Source organism: Dromaius novaehollandiae, chromosome 16, assembly GCF_036370855.1.
Source record: "Dromaius novaehollandiae isolate bDroNov1 chromosome 16, bDroNov1.hap1, whole genome shotgun sequence".
Lineage (NCBI taxonomy): Eukaryota > Metazoa > Chordata > Aves > Casuariiformes > Dromaiidae > Dromaius > Dromaius novaehollandiae.
In genome coordinates, this window is record NC_088113.1 from 16,202,882 (window position 1) to 16,225,862 (window position 22,981).

The 22,981-nt window shown below is 42.7% G+C and overlaps 1 pseudogene; it reads right to left on the reverse strand.

Moving 5' to 3' along the window:
• Nucleotides 1–3,535: 3,535 nt before the first annotated feature.
• Nucleotides 3,536–21,302, reverse strand: LOC112986172 (piezo-type mechanosensitive ion channel component 2-like; annotated as a pseudogene).
• Nucleotides 21,303–22,981: the final 1,679 nt, after the last annotated feature.

The following is a 22,981-nucleotide window of genomic DNA, read 5'->3' on the forward strand; positions in this document are numbered from 1 at the left end:
GTAATTTGGCTTGAGGATAAGTTGGGGGGGCAGCTGCTGTAGTTTTAGGGTTATCTTTTGAAGAAGGTGGTTTTGTCTAGATCTTGTGCTTTTTGAGAAGGAGCTTTCACAGATAAAAGCTGAGGCTTTTATAATTCTCTTAATAACATCTCTTACTATGCCCCATCCATGTTATTCTTTCCTCCCTTTTAGATAAGTGATCTACTCTAGCGCAGAATTTTCTTACCCATCCAAGACAGTGATTCATGAGCTGTATTCACCAAATAAGTGATGCTCTTTCTTTTATATATCACAGAGGTGCTGGGATCACTCCTGTTAAACTCACAGTGTTTCTTTACTACCAAATGGTAGAATTTTAGTTCCACCAGGACCCACTTCCACTGCCTCCTTGATGTGCTTACCCACTCTCAGGTGATACACCATTTTAGCTGCTGCTGCTCACCCTCAAGTATCTTGGTATGAGGCCTGGAAGCAATCTAGAAAAGGGGAGATGCCAAAACTGCCTTGGAGGTAGCAGGTATTCACTGTTAGAAATGGATTTGTGGGACAGTTACCAAACGGAAATAAGCCTTTACTGAGCAGCCCAACTGGACTTTGGTCTCTGCAGTTACCGCCCGTGCTGCTACGAGCTCTGGGCGGCTTGAGGGGAGCACGTGGCAGAAGCTACCCAAAGTTCTTACTGCCTCATTACCAACCTCACCGAGTGCTTCACAATTAGCTCACTTAACTTGACAGTCCTCACCATTACATTATTCCAGTTTACCCTATTAAATAATTAAATTATCCTTCCAGCTTAAATTATTACAGCTGTAGAGCTATGACAGGCCCAGCACTTTTTAGAAGAAGCTGACAGCAATGAGCACCTGCTGATGTGCCCTGGGCGTGGGAGCCCCGCCTTTCCCACCCTCCTGGTGCTCCTGTGGTTGAGGATGCTGCCTTCTGCCAGGACTGGCAGCCCTGGGCTGGTGGGAAGCACCCCAGGATACCGGGCAGGACTGGCTGTGACGGAGGGGAGCCCTGTCTACACGTGGTGAGTGCTGTCGCATCCTGCGTGTGCTGCTGAGTGGTGGGTGCTGCTGCTGGAAGCTTCTGAAGGCTGCCGCCATGCCCGCTGCTGCACCCCCCCCCCCCCCCCCCGCTCCAAAGGGCTGGCAGTCACCTGCAGCCAAAACAGGGCTCAGCCGAGCTTTTGAACCCTAGTTTTTCAGCTGCTGTGGGTATGGAAAGGGAAATGCTGTGGTGTCCTCCCCTGGGCAGCACTGCTGTTGCCTGAGGGTGGCCCTGCGGAAGGTGACGCGGGCAGCAGCGGAGTCTGCGAGCCCCTTGAGCCGGGCAGCCTGGCTCGGGGGGGCTGGTGCTCCACAGCAGGCCTGTGCTGCTCTCCCTCTTAGCAACCATGGTGTCCTCCGGGCAGCAGTTTGCTCTAAACTCATGGCAGACTTGGGGAGCCCAGGGGTGGGATGCAGGGGTAGGAATGGGGGAGGGGGGGGCGAGCCGCAGAGCCGAGCGGTCGGAAAGCAGAGCCTGGCCTTGCCAAGCCTGTCCAGGAGACAGGCCGCGGGCAGGAGCCCCATGCGATGAAGGAGGTGGTGCTCGCTCAGCGCTGTTTGCGTCATGCGTTGCTCGCCAGTGCTGCCCGAGTTTCTGCTGGGGGCACCCTGGGCGCTGCTCCCCGAGGAGCCGGTGCTGTCCCGGCGGCTCTGGCAGGAGCAGAGCTGCCCTTCTGCCTAGGGTCTCTTACAAGACCAGCTTAACATGGAGGCAAGTCTAACTACCAAAGTTGTACTGCTGGGTTTCAGCGAGCAAAAGGTCCATCTTGCAACCAGGAGATGTGCTTAGAGGGTGGTCACTTTGCTTTTTAAAAACTGAGGGGAATGGGTGTTTTAAGGACTGTCTCAGACCAACACGCTCAGTCTGGGAAAAGTCTGTCTTGATGGGCATTAGTATTAGTGTATCATCTCCTATATACTAATACTGCATTGTATAAGCTCTCTGCTAGGGTTAGCACTGCCTAGTCAAAAACACAGTGTTCTGGATAGGTCTGTCTTTCCGCTACGGGACTGAGCCACAGCTGAAACTCTGGTGACAAGTCTGTCCCCAGGTCCTCAATTCAGGCAGTGCCAAAAGTTCGACAGCATGTTTTATCACTTCTCTGCTTCGTGCAAAACAGTGCAGTCAGGAAAGGCCTTTCTGCCTGTGGTAAGGTTTACAGGTTGAGGGTAAATCAAGGGGAGTCACAGAAAGCTACCGGCTTCCTTGGGTGCAATATGGGGAACATGGAAAGCCCATCCTGTCTGTAAAACTCTGTCCGAAGCAGCTTTCTGAAGAAAGGGCCTGGGGACACTAAGACAGGCGTCTGCATTCCGGGACTGTTCTGGGTGAGTCGGGATATCTTGTTATCATCAGAAAGCTGTTTTCTACTGTAGGGGCCAGGGACCAGCTAGAGAGGGATCCATGCGAGAACAGGGTCCATTTATACTTATGCTGTACTGAATCAGGCTCTGTACAAACCCGCACTGGACAATTGGATTGATTTCTTCCGTTTGCACATGTGAGGGATGGAATCAGTGTATCTCGTTCTTTGGGCCTCATTGTGTCTTGTGTCCTGCAAATTCTGTTGCCTTAATGTATAATAACTTCTAGCCTCTGAACGGGCAAGTAACTGCGTTCAAAAACCACAGTGCAACGATTTGTGCATGTGCTGCTTGAAATCTAGGCACATAGCTTACAGCAGGGATGGTTTTTTCTTTCAAACACTTCTCTTACACAAAACCCGCAGAGAGAGTTCCAGGCAGTGTCCACCCATATGAAAACAGACATTCTTTCCATAATCTTTTTATAGATTTGATAATATTTAACTCAGCATGTATTAAAATGCATTGAGTACATAAAATTCATTTTAAATGTCACCAAATGGGCCAATGGCTTTTTAATATCGCTGCCACAAGACTGCATTTCAACCTATTTCCTATCTGGATCTATTCCAGTGGCAATTCCAGGAGGGGAATATATTTAGTCTGTATTTACTTAGTCTGTTTAACTTTCTGTTAGTGTCTTTGGCTCATCCCATGGCCATGCTATTTTGGGATGATTTATACAATATTTACATTGAATTCTGCTAATATTTCCTTGCCTCTTGAAGCTGGATTACACTATTTACATCTCAAAGGCCCAAGCTGGAGGAATAAGCAGCTGTTCCAGGCACCAGAGAGAATTTAGTGTAGGGGTGGCTGCCAGAAATGAGACCGTGTGTCTGAAATACTCGTGGAGTAATTATTTGGAATTGGAACAGTCCTCCATCAGGGAAGGGGTAAGGCTGACCATAGCAGTAAGAAACATGGTTTGTGTTCAAGTGTCAAACAATAGCATTCAGATGCTGCGCTCATTTCCTGCAAAGAATTTTTGGTGCACTTTCCATAAATTGCAAATATCCTAAACGAAACCATGGCAGGAATGTGCTGTTGGCTCTTAGGCGAGTAGGACCAGGCTTGCAGTTTGCATACTCTGTTGCAAAAGCTGAATGTCACTGTTGTACTTACCCCTGAAATAAGAAGAGGTTGATGCAATTATAGCTTTTTGTCAGAAAGTTGCCTAGGACACAACTTGCACAGCCACATCTGATCTGATAGGCTGACAAACCAAAATAAATGCATTTGACCAAGTACCAAAGCTGAGCCACAGGGTTTCTGTTAAACCTTCTGGAAATGAGCAGATCATAGGATTTGCTTCAGTATTTTTCTCATGAAAGCTTTTTTTAAAGAACATAAATGTGACTATTTCAAAATAACTGATTTGACCTCTTTGTTAAAACCTGGACCAAATCTGAACCCAGCAAAACTCAAGATTCAATGTAGAGGCTATATGCCAGAGCTGGAAGCCCTGCTAAATACTGTTCTTTTCTCTGTAGCTTGAACAATAATAAGCCCAGGAAGATTGAGGTCTACTTATAGAGAAGAGCTTTTGACAGGATATAGCTAAGGCTGGGCAAATACTTCTTGCTGGGATTTTTCCTGTGCCGTATTTCGTATATATGCAGATGGCTCTTTTTCCTGGTAGAACTTAGGCTGCCTTATCGGATCAAATATTTTTTACCACATCTGAGCAGGCATATGAACCACAGACACAGTCTGCAGAGGCAAACTAAAGTACAATTAATCATGTTTTTGCATAGTCATTGCCCAGAACATGCTGTGCTTCTCAGTTGTGGACTGCTGGAAAACTCGAAGTTCACAGTGTCCATCTATCTATCCATTTTCAAATATTCCCATCACAGCTTACCAGCCAAAAGCACATATTCTCATTTCTCTGTTGAAAGTGGTGGATGGGCCTAAGGGCATGAGAAGTATATTATATGAAACTGGGTAGGCTAATACCTTTCAGTAATGCCTGGTAAGATGAAAAACATCCAAAAGTGAATGCCAAAGACGAGGACCACCCGGAATATACACTTCCCAAACATGGTCCTCCTTAAAGATATGGCCTGGTCCACAGTCATTGTGCCAAACTGAAACAGGAGCATCACCAAAAAGGCTGCTGGGACCTGGTCTTCTGAAAGCAATTCAGTGATGTCAGCAGCTGCCGAATGTTTCTGAAATGAATCATGGAGACTGAGATTTGTCATAGAAAGAAGAGAAGAATCTGTATACCAACACACATGACTGAGTTAGTCTGGTGATTTGATATATCCAGTAGAATAACTGAAAATTTGGATCCACTCTTATATGCATTATTGCTGTTTAGGTAAGTAGTGCCACTGAATGCATCTTTAAGAAAGCCACAGATAAGCAACACCATGGATGCATAAGAAAGGGTTCAAAGATAGTATTTTTGAACAGTTTTATTTGGCGATATGTTTTACGTATGAATGGGCACCAATCCTACATTCAAGGCTGACACGTCTGTTTCTTGAAGCTCCCCAAACCAAATGCTTTCATACTGCTCTGCTCTAGATTTCTCCTCCCCATATTTCAGAGGTTTTAGAGCTGAAGTTTTTATCTGATCCTGTTTTTTCTTTTTTCTTTCTTTTTTCTTTTTTTTTTTTTAAGGGGGGGGGGGGATTCAGATCCTGACCCAGCTTTTGATTTCTCTGTCCCTGCCCTCCTTTTTTATTGCTAAGACTATTTTGCAAAGTTTTTTTTTCCCTCTCCTAAGAGCCATGAACTGGTATTGCTGCCTCTCTTCCCAGGTTGGTATCTACTTCTCTTTTATTGAAGCAGTCACTTTAGCAACAGCCAGCTGTGGAAAGAGAGATGCAGAGCTAAGATCCTCAAAATGCATTTATGGTGTAAGCTCCCTTTTGCATCTCATTGCAAAGCTTGGCCTAGAGGAGTGCACTGCAGTATGCAAACAGCCAAGCTAACAACATTTCAGAGACTGAGCTGAGCATTTTTCTCTAGAAATTTATTGTTCCCAGTTGGCACTAAGAGCAGTTTGGAAGTGAAGCTGGCCTTCTCACTTTGGCTCTGGTAATCTGATCCTGAAAGAGCATTTCTCCTGTTATAGTGGTGCCCTACGTAAGTCCTGATCTTGATGGAATTTAGGACTGCTCATTTCCTTAGGGAGTCATCCAAGGCCCTCTGATTTGTTTCTCACTAGTTTTTCATGTCTTATCTCTGTGCTGAGATCTGCTCCCATCCTGCAGAGAAGCTCTCCAGCATTGCCCAGGAGAGGAAAATACTTTGGGAAGACCTCAAAGCACATGGCTTGCTTTTCTTGGGAAGTAGTGACCTTGCCACATCTGCAGTCTGTTTTCATGTTCTTCTCTTGTGCCTCCCCTTCTCCCATTATCATGGTTAGTCTGATATTCATCTGAGCTGTTGTTTCACTGGAGTTTAAGGCTGAATCAGAAATCAAACAAACAGAAAAAGAGTGGCTGTGGATTAGAGGAAATTCCCATCATGTTCCTAGGAATAGAGTAATTGGAGGAAATTCCCATCATGTTCCTAGTGGCAGAGCAAAGTAATCAATCAGCTAAAGCGAATACAAAGTGTGTGTCTTATACAGGCTTACGGATACAGACTTCCAGTTTTCATCATTAAAACAGTCTCTCAAAGGGTTCTCCTAAACCCCAGCTTTAAGAATAAAGTTTCAGTAGAGACTTTTGAATGTATGTTAATGTCTCTAAGTCAAGAATCAAATGATCTTGCTCCACAGGCTATAGAACCAAATTCACTCTTTTGCTTATCCCAAAAGCCAGTATCCAAAGACAATGATAATAAAACTGCTCATGTCAACCAAAAACATCAGAGTATAGACATATCACACAGGGCACTGCTCTGGATGAATGATAACATAGAAGAACTGCCTGATAAGCCAGTAGACTTGAAGGGCACTAGGGAATAAAAATAGGATGTTTTAGTGAAAATTTCTGCTAAAGAGTCTTTAAAATGCAGAAATGCATGTCCTTAATGCATGCAGCCTATGAAGACTGGAATTAATAAAACTACTGGGCTCAAGTGCATCTTTTTAACGGAGGCTAGAAGTAGTATTCAAGTTATGTTTTAACCACCATCTGCTTTGTCTTCAGTATCAGTTGTTTCATCTTATGCTTGAGAAGTTTCTTCTTACTGCTGAGATTCCTTCCAAAACGATTCCATCTCTTCCTTGCTTTCTTCTTATGAAGCTTATCTACCAAACAAAAGACAAATAACATCTGTGTAAAAAAAGCAAATTTTTTTCATTATGGTATGTTTCCTAATTTCCCTGGGAAGATGACTGGTTCTGTTTTAACTGTGGTGAGAATGCACTCATTCAGTCAACACAGTTGTACTTTTGTTGTATTCTTCCTATCTTAATTTAAAATGGAACATACTTCTCTTTAAATGTACAAAAATAGCTTTGAGAATCCAATGGCCTCCATTCCCTGGGGTTGTCACAGTTCCTCTGAAAACACTTGCTGAAGGATTATGCTGTCTGAAAAGATGCCATCTCATTGACCCAGGTTTCTCTTCCATGAAATTACCTCTGCGCTGCTTTTTCTTTTGCCATCTAGTTGGTCCTTTCTTCTTGGAATCAGGAATATCAACACATTCAAAATCCCACAGTCCATGGCACTAAAAGGAATATTTTAAGAAAGCATAATACAATTGATGTCTGTGAGTTATGAAAATCTCAAATCACCCATCAGATAAGGAAAAGGACAAAAATGGGAATGGCCATAAAGAGAGCCTGCACTTCAGATTTAAGAAAGGCTTTTATGGTGAATAAATAATGAATCCAACCTCACAGATTTAGATCAACATTTGAGATTCCCTGAAATTCATGGCACAACTTACTGCCCTTCAAAGGGACCATAATTTTTCCTACCAAGGCTCCAACTACTAGACTATGTGCACACCTTCTGTTAAATATGCAGCATTTATTTGAATCATGTAGCCAAAGAATTAGGGCTAGTGATGTTTAGATCTGTGATTTAGCCTTTTACAAAGCTGAGAAGCAGATCTTAAATTTACCTTCAAATCAATATTTGGATGCTGAGGCCGTATTCCTTAAAACACAATTCAATTTTGGATCTATAACAAAAATTAAGATAAAGCACATTCAGCAGCGTTTGATTTAACTGCAAATGTGCATCGGAGTTTGGGAAAAAAAGAATAATTTCCTCTTCTGGTATAGGACCCTTTACCTTCAGGACTGACCTGTGAAAGAACAAAGCAAGCAGCTGGATGAGATCAAAGTGCACATAGCCAGGCTTCTTCTCAATCCCAACAGTATCTGGCAGAACGAACGGTTCTTCTGCATTGATGGCACAATACAATTTAGTGGTCCATGGAAAGAATCCAAACTGCGAAAAATATTTGACAACTACTGTTATCTAGAGAGAAAAAAAGAAACCGAATGAGTTGGAAGATACAAACTTGTAGAGACTAAGTATTCTCAGAAGGATTTGCAGATCTTTTAAGAATAGGGAATGGCTCCAAGAACCATAGGGAATGTCCAACAGACATTCTTAATGGTTTGAAATTCTGGAGAGCAAGCCTTTCTCTGAAAGCCAGTGGAACTTTTTGGTGGATAGATATTTTCTCTTTCTACTCAACTTATTTCTTGTTTCCAAGTCAATAAATGCCTACAGTTCATGCACCATTTTTTTTAAGTATTATCCCCTTGCTAATCCACTTAAACATTGGTCCTAAGAGAAGTTTACTATACTTTAGAAATGACTTATTTACAAAGCCACTTGCTTCAGTGTTAAGAAGAACTTTAGCAGTAGTGAGAAAAACGTATCTGTGTATAAGTAATGGCTGTCATCCAGGAAAACATAGCTGTGTATAAATAACTGCTGTCATCCAGAAGAATTTTGTAGGCCTTGGAACAGATAACATGGCCCAGAGAAAAATAAGAATGGGCAGAACCAAAGTGAGGACTGAAGCCAAAACCATGTGATTCAGAATGATCACAAAATAGCAAAGCATTTCTGACTTGGACACCATGGCGTTGTACAAAGCAAAGCCCAGCTTTAAAGGATGAGGCAGGCTCTGATAAAACTTCTCTGACTCTTCCAGTTCACTGTCGTGAAACATCCTGAACCACAGAACAAAAAAGTATGCAAAGGAACCAACTGTATTTTCTAGGAAAAAGGATGTGAGATTGCTAACCAGAATTTTTGACACAGATAATTAAATAAATCAGACCAAAGGGATGGCATAGAGGAACCTCTTCAGAACTGCAGGTGTGATGTTTCAACAGCCTATTCACCAAGTCTTACTAAAAGCTATTGCTGACTATATCCACCAATAATCATATTCCAGTATCCTAGGGCTGATTTATTGGTACTAAAATGACATACGGTAAATCACCTAAACTGTACCTACTCTGTTACCGGTCCTAAATTACAAGGGTGTGTTTACATACTTGCACATCAAGAAGGGTACTAAACAGTCACTAAATTACTTTGTCAAAAGTTTCATTTTCTTTAAAAGGCCGTAAAGAAAACGTGCATTGTGAAAATGAGCATCAGTTCCTGCATATGGCGTTACTTCTAACACTGGCAGAGCGTGTAACCCCGAGAGGCAGATTCCCACTCAAAACTGGCCCACATTCTCTGTGAATGCAATAATGCTGATTTATACCAGCTGATTTACATAACCTTTTTAGTCCACACATGATTCCAGTCCTTTTTGGAGAGAGGTAAAAACTGGAAACTGTTAAGTGCTATTATATTTCTTTAAGATGTTGTATTGAACACACACATATCGTAACAGTTGGATTTGTTTTTAGGTTTTTCTTGCCTGTTCAGTAGTAGTTCACTGGCAGTCATCTTAACAGGAATTTCTTTTATGGCCTGCCTAATGCTTTGCTCCTCTGAACTGATGGTGAAGCAACATGATCTGCTGCATCTAACGAACAGTTCTCCAGGTTGGGAAATTTAGCACAGGAAGAAGGTGAAGGATTCATTTCTGGCACCATGCCTTTGATGCTGTCTTCAGCTTCCATCTTCTCTGCTGCTTCGTCTCCACTTACTTCTTCAGCATCTTGGTCACAATCCCTTGGCTCAAATGTATTGTTTAAAACATCTCTAGACCTATCACAAAAATTTTTATTAGACAGTGTCCAGATCATTCTAGGCAGAGATGACAAAAAACTCTTGCCACGTGGCAAATATCACACTTGTTCTGAATTCCCACACCAATCCTGTCTTTGTGAATCTGCAATTATTTTAATTCTGATAACATTTACCTTGCATAGAAATGTAAAATTATTTCTCTGTATTTCATATACTCAAAGTATTTCATCTCTCTGTTCTTGAATATTCTAAGTTATTCTGTATTTACTCTGGGGCAGTCTCTGGCTTGCTAACTACAAGAGTGCTGCTGATTTTGAGTCTTGGGAGTAAGGTTGGTCTATAATTTAGAAATGGAGAACTTTAACAAAAGTCAAAATGAGGTTTTATACGTTTCAGGATATCCTTGCTCCTAGGGCTTTTTCTGTGACTTTGTACTAGTGATGATCCTTTGTATCTCATTTCCCCACCTATAGAATAAGAATGATATCCAGTGGTACAAGATAATATATTAACTATATTAATATCTATGAGCTGTTCAGATGCTACAGTAACAGGTCATAAGAGTTTAAGCAGTCTAGCAAATTTAGCAAATATTGCCTGGTGCTGAGTGCCTGTAGTGATGTCTCTACAGCTCCAAAGAGTTCTGGTAATCATCATCACTGTCCATTCGCCTGGATGCAATGGTTTCAGAGAGCAGTAGGGTATCATCTCTGGATGTCTGCTGGCACTCAGATACTACGTTTTCCTTCTTATCCTCCTCCAAGCCTTCCATTTTGTGTCTTTCATAGAGAGTTGCTTGTGCCTGCTGACCCTTCCTCATGTTATAATGTTGGAGGGCAGTGTCATTTCCGTTCAAAAATGAATACAGAATTAATCAAGTAGCAGAAATACAGTGCTCTCTTTTGCTGAAGAAAATGATTATAAGGTATGTTCTATCCTGCAAGACCTCTGAGGTCCCACATGAATTCTCACCTCTAGAACATACAGCTAGGTTCAGCTTTAAATCTCTTTCTACACAACATATGTCCTTCTCCTTGCTCTCACCTGCAGCAGAAAACAGTGCTGATCTCTACCAGTCTTCTCTATATAACCTGAATAGAATTATTAAGCTTCTTTTTTTTTCAAATTGCTTTGGACATCTAAATGGATACCAAGAATATGCAGAGCTGTGATTAATACGGAAAAAAAGAATCAAAAGTGAGTTGAAATGAAGTCCTGAGCTGGGCGAAAGTGACCAGTGAAAACTTTTTGGTTTTCAGACTGTTATCTGTAGGAGAATTAATGCATTATTTTCTTGTCTGACAGTGTTTTCTATGTAAAACAATTTCAGGATAGAGCCCAGAATTTCCAGCGTGTAACAGTAGGAATTCAGTGAATTCAGATATGCAGTTCACACTGAAAGCTACAATGCATGTGAACTGTAGTGTTCATACCCTATTGATTTCATGCTGTAGCATGCATCTTTCAATTCTGAGTACATTTGCAATGTCCAGGTTGTCTTTGCAGAGAGAATGCAGTGCCCCTGTAGTATCATCTAGCAGTGCATGAAGAAAGACCCATATAAACTTGGCAATACTGATTACTCTTTGGATAATCTTTTCTGTTAGCAGGGAAAAAAAGACATGCATTTACAAACAGGGAATGATTCACCATGCTTTTCCATTGCTATTTTTATTCCTCGATGCTTGTTATGGTGGTAATAAGTTGCAAAGCTCACTTCAAGTCATCTTAATCTTTTTATTAACACCTTGTATACAAGGGTTAATGCATTTGCTACAACATAGATTGCCTTACTGGTTCATCTAAGCGCGCGCGCTCGCTCACTCTCTCTTTTTCTTCTTCACAGCATTCAATTCTCACCTCTCCTGTGCCATATGGGAATACAAACATACAAAGCCACATAAATTTTGTCTAGACATCTCTCCCCCACACATGAATTCTGGGCCCTTCCACTGCTCACCGAAATGAATGGGCTTTTGAAGCTATATGGAGGTCACATCATCGAAGGCTGCACTGGAATTCGCAAGTATGGGGGCAGAGGTATGGACATGGGGGCAGGAGATGAGGGAAGACTTTATCTAGCATGAGGAGTATGTCGAGGACAGGAAGTCTCACATTTTTTGGCCTGTTTTTGTGTGGTATAACCTTGTGGTATTTGCAGCTTGTGCACTATAGGGATATACGTATTTAATGTTTCCTCAGACCCCTCTGGACCCTGATAGCCGTCTGTACTCGCTGACATGTTGCGTACAGTTTTTCTTATTCCTGGGCTGCTCCAGTTAGTCTGATATGGCTAGAAAGCTGCCATGGCCAAGCGTCTGAGTGCTTTCCCCATTACCTGCCAGCCTCTGGTGCTCTTTGTCGTCTTTCATTCTCTGTCCTCTGATTTCATCCTGTTCCCTTGTTCTCAGAGCCAATGCAGAGCTGGTCACCCAAGCTTCAAGGGCAAGCTGCACGGAGAAGCCCTGTTGCTCTCTGCTGAGGAGCTGGACAGATGTGTCCAGCTAGCAGAGCCTGGGTAGTGCTGCTTCTCATGGACTCCTTGGAGTGGCCTCATCTATCTGCTCACTCATCCAGGGTAGTGTAGCCTCTCCCTCCGCAAACCCGCTTCCCTTTCCTTTGACTCCAGGCTCCCAACGACGGCTCACTGACCCTCTTTGCTCCCAGCGGGGAGGTCAAGCAGTAGCAGAAAAATACTTCTTGATGTCCAGCTGCCATATGTAACAGCAATACCCATACTGTTCCCCCCATAGATCTTGAAATGCTGTAGTAAAGAAGTAAGCCTCGCTATCCCCATTTTACAGAGAAACTAATGCCCAGGAAAATCAATCAAATTCCTTAAAAAACTCACTAGTGGAGTTGGAAGTAGCTCTTAAATTCCACAGGTCCCCACCTAATGCCCTGTCCCCTAGGCCCTGCTGCTGTTTTCCACGATGAAGTGCTGCACCTGAAATGCTGTTTTTTTCTTTGGCGATTCTTCCTCATGCTTTCCTGTGTGCCCTGGGTCGTCCTCCTCTTCACTGTCGCTCTCAAAGAGGAGGTAACTACCAGCCCGAATCACTAAAACAATGAAAAACTGATGGAGTTCAGAGATGTATAGGAGATTTAGGAACATAGTTCTCTTCAAAATCCAAATGAATTATGCATCTCAATCATCAGTGTACTGTTAGAAATCTTAGTCCATATGTTCAACTTATGTTAAAGTGGGATATGTATTTTAGTAGGTTAGCCATAGTATAATGGAACATACTGTTAATATTTTTACTCTATTAGTATTTTAATGTATTTTTATATAGTTTAAGGCAGTTCTTGAGCTCTAAATAGGAACATCTGTGAAGAAAATAATTTTCCATCTACACTGAAGTATGTCAGGCAGTGGTAGTGTTTGGGAGGGACAGACTGAAAAATTGTACACATCTTGCTAAAATACACACATTCTCCTTCTTAAATGAGGTAGGTCTTGATGCAGCCATGGGAGAGCAGTTGGGTTTCGTTCCTGCAGGTTGTGGTTGTGTGCAGACACACATCTCCAGGAGGTATGTTGTTTCCACTTCTGCACACCATCTTTCCCTTTGGTAATGGTTCATTGGCTTTCAACTTCCCCGAGGTATACTTCGCCCAAGGTTGCCACCATTTGCTTTTGTAGTCATTCTCCTTCTTCTCGCCCTCCTCTGCAAAGATGAGTGTAAAAGTAATGTAACAGAACAGATGGGCAGATTTTCCTTCTTCCCCTTTAAGTTCCAAGAATGACATTCCTCCTTGCAGAGGGCTGCTCAGGGCAGGCCGGGGTTGCGTACACGGCGGGAGAGCCATGCTTGTGAGCCGTGGAGGCAATCTGCCCCGTCTGCTCTCAACTGCGACTGAGGCCACAGGAATGCTGGCCACAGCTCTTGCTTTCCAGGAGTCCTGTGGGCCCAAAGGCAGGTGTGAAAACTGCCTGGGACAGACAGAAGTTGTGGTCCAACCATCTAGAGGCAATGTGGAATACTCTTCTGTAGAACCCAAAGACAGAACAGGGACACAGACACCTTCCCCCCGTGTGACTATGGCACGCTTAATGTGACGCCACAGTTTTACCTGCATCTTGGAGCTGCTGCTCTTTCTCTGATTGCATCACAGGGCTAGTTGTTTGCTTTAAGCTCTCGAATTTCTTCTGTCTGATTTTGATTAGTTCCATCCTGCAGGCTGAAAATAAAATTTAGACAATATTGCTAATAGTTAGGCATGCACTTTATCTGAATTCAGTGTCTTACAAACATCATTTCCATGCCTGCCCTGTGGCATACGGTTTGCAATATCAATGTTATAGAAATGGTCAGGAAAATAAGATTTGGTTTATAAATTACCTAAAAATGAGAAATGTTCATTTTTTTTTTTATCTAAAATGTTGGGTTTTTCATTTTTTTCAACTAGTCATATGCTTTTATTTTACTCTATTTTATTTTTACAACATTTTTTATTTCCTATCATCCTGTCCTAATGAATAAGTCCAGACTGCAAATCTGGAAGTATTTTTCCCCAAAGATATAAAGCTAAGACGAAAACCAAGGAGACCAAGGAGAGGCTCTAGGTCTGGTGCTAAAAAAAAAAAAAACAAAACACCAGCCACTTGTTTGCGATGGGCATCACCTGACTCACACACATGAATTCCTTCCTCCTTCATCTGATTGTCACACTCTTTCTCCTAAGACTGGGTATCCTACCAACATGCTTCCTTCTGAATCCTGTTTCACAAGCAATTCCATAACTTTAGCCGCTTCTCATATCTGTCTGAAATATGGCCAGTGATACTGAAATACCATCCCCTTGTCTTCGATAGACTTAATAATGGACAAGTTCACAAGCCTGACTCAATGTCCATTGGATGACTAGGAAAGGAAATAGGGATGGGTCTTAAATATCTATTTTGTTGGATATTGCTTTGACGTGTAAAATATAAAGGTTGTGAGAATAACGAAGTCTTTCACGTCTTTGGCCAGCTGAGGTTTAGCATATGTCTCTTAAAATTGCCCCTCTCCTATTAACACATGTAATTTTGCAAGCCAGGAAATAATAGAGAGATAATTATTCATCTGAGTATTTATACTTCTGCTGATATTATTGTTTTTATTTTTACTGAGCACAGCTTACTTTGGACCTGGATAGTATTTGGAAGCTCTCCATCCCAAAATATAATAGCCAAAACAGGAAGCAGCTTTGACAGGCTCATGCAATACTATAGGCAAACACAAAACAGTATCGTAAATGTTTGGCTCTGGACCAGCTTTGTATGTGGTGTTGAAACATTTGGTATTCTCCTTAAGACTTCTGCAAGGAAACATCTGTGAGATTCTACCGCGGATAACACAAAATGTTTGGTCAATCTTTGTTCATCTAGAAAGGCATTGAGAAGGCTTCATTCAGTCCCAACTGCAAAGTGAAAATAAGTCCCATTATTCCAACATGGCAAGTGCAAGCACTGATAGCCTCAAACAGTGCTCTGCCAAGCAGTGGTGACGTAGCACCCAGGCAGTTAAAATGGGCAAGGACAATGCTGTTGGGTCCCTGCTGGACCACAGATCGTGGTCACAAGGCAGATCTATATCTTACACACTTCCCTTCCATCTTCCAAGGACATTCTACAACTTTGTTTTTTCTTTGTCTGCATCTTCAGTGGAGGACTAGTAACAAGCTGTAAGGCTTTCACACTGATGTGTTTACGTAACATATTGTCTTAATGTCAGGCTTTTTTGCAGAGCTTATGGCAGAAAGTGCAGGGGTTAATCCGTGTTTGCTCCAGTGCAGTCTGTTTACGCTAGTTGTTTGCACCAGTGCAGTTACGGTGTCAACAAAAGCCTCAGTGTGCAGATGGCCTCAGTCTCACTGTGCCCAGCTCCAGCCACCGAACCGTTTGCTGTAATGGTTTACCCTTTGCTGTAAAACAGCGAAGAAGCCAGAATCCTGTAGGATGGAGCAGAAAGGTGTCTCCTAGCAGAAAAACACTGCCTTGGTGAGCAGAGACAGGTCATCTGAGGTAGCAGCCGCAATGCTGAGCCAACAGACTGTGGCTTAGGGACAGGTCAGATGGACAAATGTGAGTGATGCTGCCCATATTCAGAGAGCGCCAAGGATAAGCCAGCTGCACTCAAGGAACCAAAACGCTGGGAAACCAGCTGATAGATACATGGCTCCTGGAACAGAACAGGCACGTGTCCTGTCCCACTGAGTGTGGATCCCACTGAAGAATGCGGACACAGAGTAAAGAGCTGCTGTAGTGTTTTGGGCGTCTGGTCCATCATCTGAGCCTTTCTAGCTGAATCTCTGACTCCTGAGTCAGAGCCTTGTGTTTTGATCTCAGTTAATATTATTATAATGTTAAACCCCATTCCTCCTAATGGTAAAAGATTTAAGATCAATGTTACTGTGAAGGACTGGCCTCAGATGGGAGAAGGAAAAAACCAAAAAGAATGGAAGTTCAGTCATCTGAGTATAGAAAGGCAGCAGTAAAAAGATAAAACAGCTCACCATGCTCACCAGCTGGATACACAGTTTATTTTAAAATGCAGTTTTGAATGAGCAGTAGACTTACTGTCTTTTCATAGCCTGTAGGGATTTCTTCTCTCCCTCCAGTCTGTACAACACAGCTTTCTTCAGCTTCTCTGCAAACAGCTCAGCTCCTCTGCAGGACTGTTCATGAAACATTCCTCCGGTCAGCATGCAGCCGCCCCTGCATTGCCATAGAGGAATAGACCTCGGTAAAACAAACTAGTTGACTATGGTTATCAATTTGGTAGATCCAAGGACTGATATTGCTGCCTAGCTCTTCGTAGTGGACTGGGAGAATTCACAATTACATCACTCCTGTTGTTGGCAGTCTCGTGCCAAAAGTCTGGCATAAGGTGTTTGTTTCTACCAATAGAACAGAGCAGTAGAAGAATAAGAGAGGGAAAAGCCAGTCTTACAGTGAGTTGCTCAACTCATGGTAAATCACTCTTCAACAGAGTTGAGAAGAGACACCATTAAAGACATCACATTTACAGAAAGAAATCTCTTAGAAACAGGCAGCTTTACAGAAATATAAATCAACGGACAGGAGAGCAACTGTCTGAAAGAGACTTAGAGCAGGAGTTGAAGTGCTGAGGATGTTCCCTAACAGTCCTTACAGAGCATGCAGGTTTTTTCTTTTTTAATCCCTGCTGTTTTCTGAGTGCACATATACACTTCTGATTGTGACGATGTGCTTGACAAACCCTCTTTTCAGAATTACAGCAGCATTTCACAGCTTTCAAAATAAGCCCCAGTTTCTTTCCTTTTCTCTTTCTCTTCTCTGGGTAAATAAAGTAGCCATGCAAATGTGTGTTTTACTACACATTAAGACATTAATACAAGCATTGTCCAGTTTTCATGCAGAAAACAACACAAACATGCGGCTAACACCTGGTGATTTGTGCAGGTCTCAGAAATAGTCAGGTTCTGAAAAACATCAAAAAACAAAACTGCAGTGGATTTGGAGATTTCGTGGACAACTCCTTGCTTCATTCTTAAGGATCCTATCCAGAAACACTCACTGGCTTCCTCCTGTTCTGTGGTCTCTATCTCCTGCCTTTGCACGCTGTCAAGTGATACAGTGGACACGTTACAGGCATTAGGTGACTCTGGTTGTTCCTTTGGAGAATCTAGTACCTAATTCCAGTTAGTTCATCCAGCTGGAGAATCCACTGTATGATCTGCGCTAAAGATCTTACGCATTCCTGTGGTTCTGCACTTCGCCTGTACTGCTGATGGGACATGGTGTTCCCTTTGCTCTCTAGAAGAGAAGTGGACTGCTGTTAATTCCTCTGAAATAATATACTTGCCCAATAATGTTGCCCCATAAGCCTCCTCGATCCTTCCCGGTGTTCACTGTTACTTACCAAAGTCATACCCTGGCACAGCGCAGAACACGCCGAAGGTCTGTGTCAGCCAGCAGTGATTTCCCAGAAGTCTGTTGAGATAGGCGTATGTTCCGACCTGTTGGGAAGGGAGACAGTGTGGTCTGGTTCCAGTGTATCCAGTCTCCTGTGCTCTAGTGCAGTTCTACCTTTTGATTCAACCCAGCATGCTGGGCCAGTTGAATGAGCATTTGCCTTTGCTGTATGTGACTCCTCTGGAAGAAAAGGTTCTCCGAGAACACAGTGGTGGAAAGCAGGCAGAGGTGTGCAGAAGAATGCTATGCTCGCCACTTGCTGCTGGCAGACCACCCAGGCACAGGAACGGAGTCAAATTGTCCACCTCTTTTGGAAGACTTGATGGATTTTTCATGACCAAGAGGCTCTTTTTTGAAAAATCTTTTGTTTTATAACTGAATTTAGCTCATGCCAAGGGCATTTGTTTTTATCTGCAAAACAGATCCAGAGCAGACCATAATTCTTGACTGCTTCCCACCTCCTTGGGAAGACAAGTAATTCAGTTTTAGTGGCTTATGTAGTGCCTGAATTTAGTGCCTATCAATGTGGAGACTGTCATAGCAGCATAGCATTTGACTATGAGATATTTAGGATAGTATTTGTTGTGAAAGAGCATGTGAACATCAGCACGTTACTCCTGTGCCTTAGGTAGTGCTTCTTGGTGTTAATACAATAATAATAAAGTGTTGATTTCCCCCTATTTTTGTGAAGTGTAAAAAGAAAATACATACAGCCAGGAGATTCTTCATCGCTATTACTAAGATAGCGTATGCAATCAAATAATCCTACAGCCTAAGAATATTCTTGACTGGCTTGAGTAGAAGACTGTTTCCAAAAAGCTTAAAGTCGAAACAAGCTGTCAGATAGCCCAGCCAAAAGATGCTGATTCACGTTGTCCTAGTGATAAAAATCAGGCAGAGCATGAACCAGAAGTGACAGTTGAACACAACCGCTTTAACCATATCCAGATAGGACCTGCAGGAGAGAAACCATTGCAGAAAATGAAACTTCAGAGCATTACAGGGAATTCTGTCTGTTGTCCTGTGAGCCAGGCATTAAGATTGAAATTTGGATAATATATCTTCTGATGTAACATTGAGGATTCTTCAGCAACCCATTTTCTGGTATTGTGGCTTCACATAAATAGATGGTGTTTTAAAAGCTATTTCCAAACTGTATCAGACACGGGCACTGTATTGGATTGTTAATATTTGGGCTGTTCTGGAAGAGGAGCAGCAACTATGCGTTAGTTTATTATTTAAGGGGAGAAAACTTGCTAGATGGTACAACAAACTGTCAGGGGAAATGGGAGCATCTCCTAATTTCTCCAGACTAAGACTAGATGTTGAAGATATGATTTAGTCAAACATAAGCTAATGACTCAAGTAAACTGCAGTTAATTCTTGATTTTTCCAGAAAATGATGGAAAATGGGATACCCAGGTTCAATGAAAAACATACAAACTCACAAAACATACATAAAATTAGCCTAAGGAACATACTATGAGAGAGTAAGGGAAGAAAGAAAAGTCAGTGCTAACCTCCGCAGTGCAGAACAGCGATCTCAGTGAGTCTTGGCTGAGGTGGTAGCATTTGCAAATGCCTTCCTCTTCTGTAATCTTCTGAAGCAATACCGAAAGATCCTGCATTTCCACCTGTCACAGCTCCCTGGCTCTTACCTGCAGTGTATAAAGTTTGGCACAGGACTGTACCAGCTGAGGGCAGCCGGGTCTAAATCATGACTGATCTCCACATTGTCTCCTGCCTGCATTCTCTCACAAGCTTTATTCTTGTCCTCGAATACTTGCCACTGGAGGGAGGCAGAAAGCAGAAGGACGAAGTCATCTGGAAAGATAGAAGAGCTGGAAAAATTATAGCAGTCATAAAGTAGTTTTAACTGTAGCACTGCACTAAGTGATTTACACTTACACAGGAGAAAGCTAGCATCAGGTCTCTTTCCAAGATCCAGCAGATAGAGCCATTTAATCAGATTGGAATGGACTGACCAGCGAGAGGTCCTCCATAGGTAATCTGTTAACAGAGGAGTTATATTCATCACATATAATGCCTTGAGCTATTTTCTGTGCTTGTGCTGTAGAAATACAGACATTTCTCCAGAGGAGAATGACATGTCTGGAGGGATATGCAGAGATGATGTTATTGCTGCCCATAAAAATGCACCTTCTCCGTGCTCTGACCTCAGTGGCAAGGGATGGGAGTGGCTATGCGAGTTGACTTCAGCCCTGGGGAAAGTCAACAGGAGACTTCCTAACGGGAGATGGATGTTTGCAGCTGCATACCTTGTATGTGATTCACTGCTTAGCAACTGGTGTTTGGGGGATATAATAGAAGCAGCTCATCAGGGTCTATTCCAAGATGATTTCTGATCTTGTCATTAGTAAGCATTAGCAGAACTCTGCTCGTTGCTAAACAAACTCTGAAATACTTCCCTCCCCCTTTTTTTCCTTTGTTTTAGATGTTTTGTTGCAGTGGCTGCCCTCTTCTTCCACTGCCTTGGTTCTACAAGATGGTGTTAGAACCTGGCGTCTGGACCACTCATGGGCAGGGAAAGGATGTGGGAAGTCAGCTATGCCAGAGGAGGAACCCATTCCTGCTCTCTTCATTTTGCTGCATCCTTTAGAAAGGAATTGAGGGAGAAACAAAGTTGGGAGAAAACAAAAAACAAACAGGAAAATGATTTACCCAGGAGTAACCCTCCAGCCCTCCAATGCCATGCTTTGGCCAGTTCTTCCATAGGTCTTTTCTGTGTTCTCCATTTTCCAAACCTAGAAACTGCACTGCACAAACCTTTGCAGAAAGCAGGAGGGAGGCCAAGACACACCAAATACTGGAAGGCCATCACAGTGGCAAGGGAACTGCACTACCTTGGCCAGACTGAAGTAAGCCACTGTCTTTCTTCTCTGGTGCCACAGCAGATAGATAGATTATCCAACATACATGGAGCAATGCATAGAAATCCATGCAGTGCTGTATAACGTTAATGGCAGCGATGAGACATGTCTGAAAGAACATAGCAACCCAAGTCAGAAAGAAGGCATGACTTTGTAGATTACAATCTACTGTCATTTAGAAAATTATCCTGACTTGGCTTGCAGTCTCCTGACTGTAGCTGGAGAAAAGTTATATGAAACACTTAAAAAAAAGAAACCACTCTTTCTGGAATAAGAGTGTCCATACCTGGAGTTTACTTGTTTAAGTACAGTGATATAACTATACAGACAAAATTTTGCTGTATTAGTGAGGTCTGTGCTTACAGAAGTCATTAAGTAATGTTGTTCTTTAGAGAGTGAAGCATTAACAGTAAAATTCTGGTTTTCTGTACCAGTGGGTGATAGCCCTGATAACTGATCAGAAACCCTGACGCCTCAATCCTCCTCTAACATGTCTGGTGGGAGGAAAAGCAGAAGAGAAGAAATGCAACCACCAGAACCCATACGCAGAGCTGATCTCTCTAGTGCCACACTAGGGAGAGAGCAAGGGAAGAGAAGACGAATGTACATTGGTGCTGTTGTCTATGCTTATAGCAGTAGAGAATTTCACCTCTGTTTAACTGAGTTTACTGTGGGCTTTTTAATGCCTCAGTGACCTGTGGCTGGTGCCTGCATTCCAAGAAGACTCCTCTCTCCTCGTATTTCCTCACCTCCAACCCAAATTTGTAAAAACTGTAGTTGACAAAATATTTGACACAGCTGAGTAATCATCATCCAAGTGCTCCCGAGTAACGCTGTCAAATATGACCCCCGTCATGGGTGGTGGCAGCTGGTTTTGAACCCGGTAGAAAAACTGATGGCAATACACTGTTGTCTCCATTGCCATTAGCCCCAAAATAATCAGGTGGTTCTGCAAGATCAGCATGAAATGGTCTCAGACATTAAGAAAACCGAAGTATGACACTAAGCAAGAATAACTCAGAAAGATGAGAACAGTCAAAACTCACAGCATCTAAAATATTGCTCTGCGCTTTTTTCTGTTAGGAAACAATACTGTGGCTATTTACAGCTCTCTCTACGTGTTCGTAGGAATAGGAGTACGGGGAGGATTGAATGACCTGTAGTGCATTTCTAGCCTGGCACACCGCAATGTCATGATGTGGGAAAGATTCTCCTCATAGCACCGCAGCAATGACGGTAATGGGTTTGGGCCACCAGTAATTTCAAGGTATAATGTTTCTGGAGTTATCTAACTGCAGATCCTAGGGGGAGGGGGCCTGAAGCAAAGTCAGAAAAAGACTAAGAACAAAGGTAGCTGAGAAAATATTACTTGTTTCATAACAAGTTCCTGAAACTGCATTTTCAAAAAAAAAAAAAAAAAAAAAGTCAATTCAAATTCTGCTAAGTTGCAGGTACTTCCTTTTCTTTGTAAGCACTGAAGCCTGATACGCCAGCAGAGCTCCCTACGACTTGAAACTCTTCTATTTTTCCAGCAATCATTTAATTATTAAAATAAGGCTCCTACCTCGAGGCAGGGTAAAACACTGTCACCACACTTCCAGAGCCCTCCCCACCACTTTGCAGGATCAATAGGAGCACCGTGTAATGCAGATTTCTGCAGCAACTTGCTCATGTTGGCGTGATGGTACGTCATGTTTTGGTAAAGCCGCTACAGAGATAAGGACGGACCAAGCCTGAATTCCACTTTCAGGAACAAACTCCTCCAATACAGTAGGCATGCACAAATTCCAGTAGTTCTGTGAGATTTCAAGTATTTGTACCGATTTATCACACACATTTGAACAGGTGCTCTGCTAGGCAGGTATTTTCTTTTTTTTTTCCCTGAGTAATACCATCCCAAGGGTGCTTGGTATTTTCTTCTTGAGCAACACTGTTCAAAGCTCTCCTCCATAAGCTACCTGACACTATACTCTTATGAAAAGCTCCCTTTTTATGCTAAGTGAGTAATGAATGCTTGATATAGAAAATGAAGTCAGGCCCCACGTCTTCTGTGCTTGCTTTGCTGTTTCATTCATCACCTCAACTGTGTTATTTATTCATGGCACCAGCTGTCTGACTTTGAAGCTCTGGTTGTAATCGAATGTCTGTCCTGTGTCCGTCACTATGACAGGGCGGCTGCCACTTTATGGCTTGCAGGGCTTAGAGGCCCCATCTAAGCCCTGTTCCATGAGGACATACTTTTAAGATTTTAGGAGCAGATCAGGATCAAGAAGTAAGTGGAGCCAGTCTGGGAAGAAAGTTGTGAAAAACGGTAATACTTTGGAGCAGAGGAAGGAATCATTTCAGGGAGTAGGAAGGCAAAACCTCCCATGCAACCAGGATAAATGCTGGGTGCACGATGGTAAATACCAGCACACCTGGGGCAGTGAGGAAGCAGGTTGCCTGAGACTTTGCCAGGTCTGGAGAAGGTTGAATAGGCTGAGTGCCTGACATAGGAGATGTGCTGAAGTGGGGAGGCGGGGAGCCAGGTGATGTGCTGCTATTAATGCCCTCAGTGGTGTTTTCAGAATCAGGGATAGCTGGAGGTATGAAGTCTTGGCAGTGTTTTAAAATGGACCAACACCCATCCAATTTGAAGTGAAG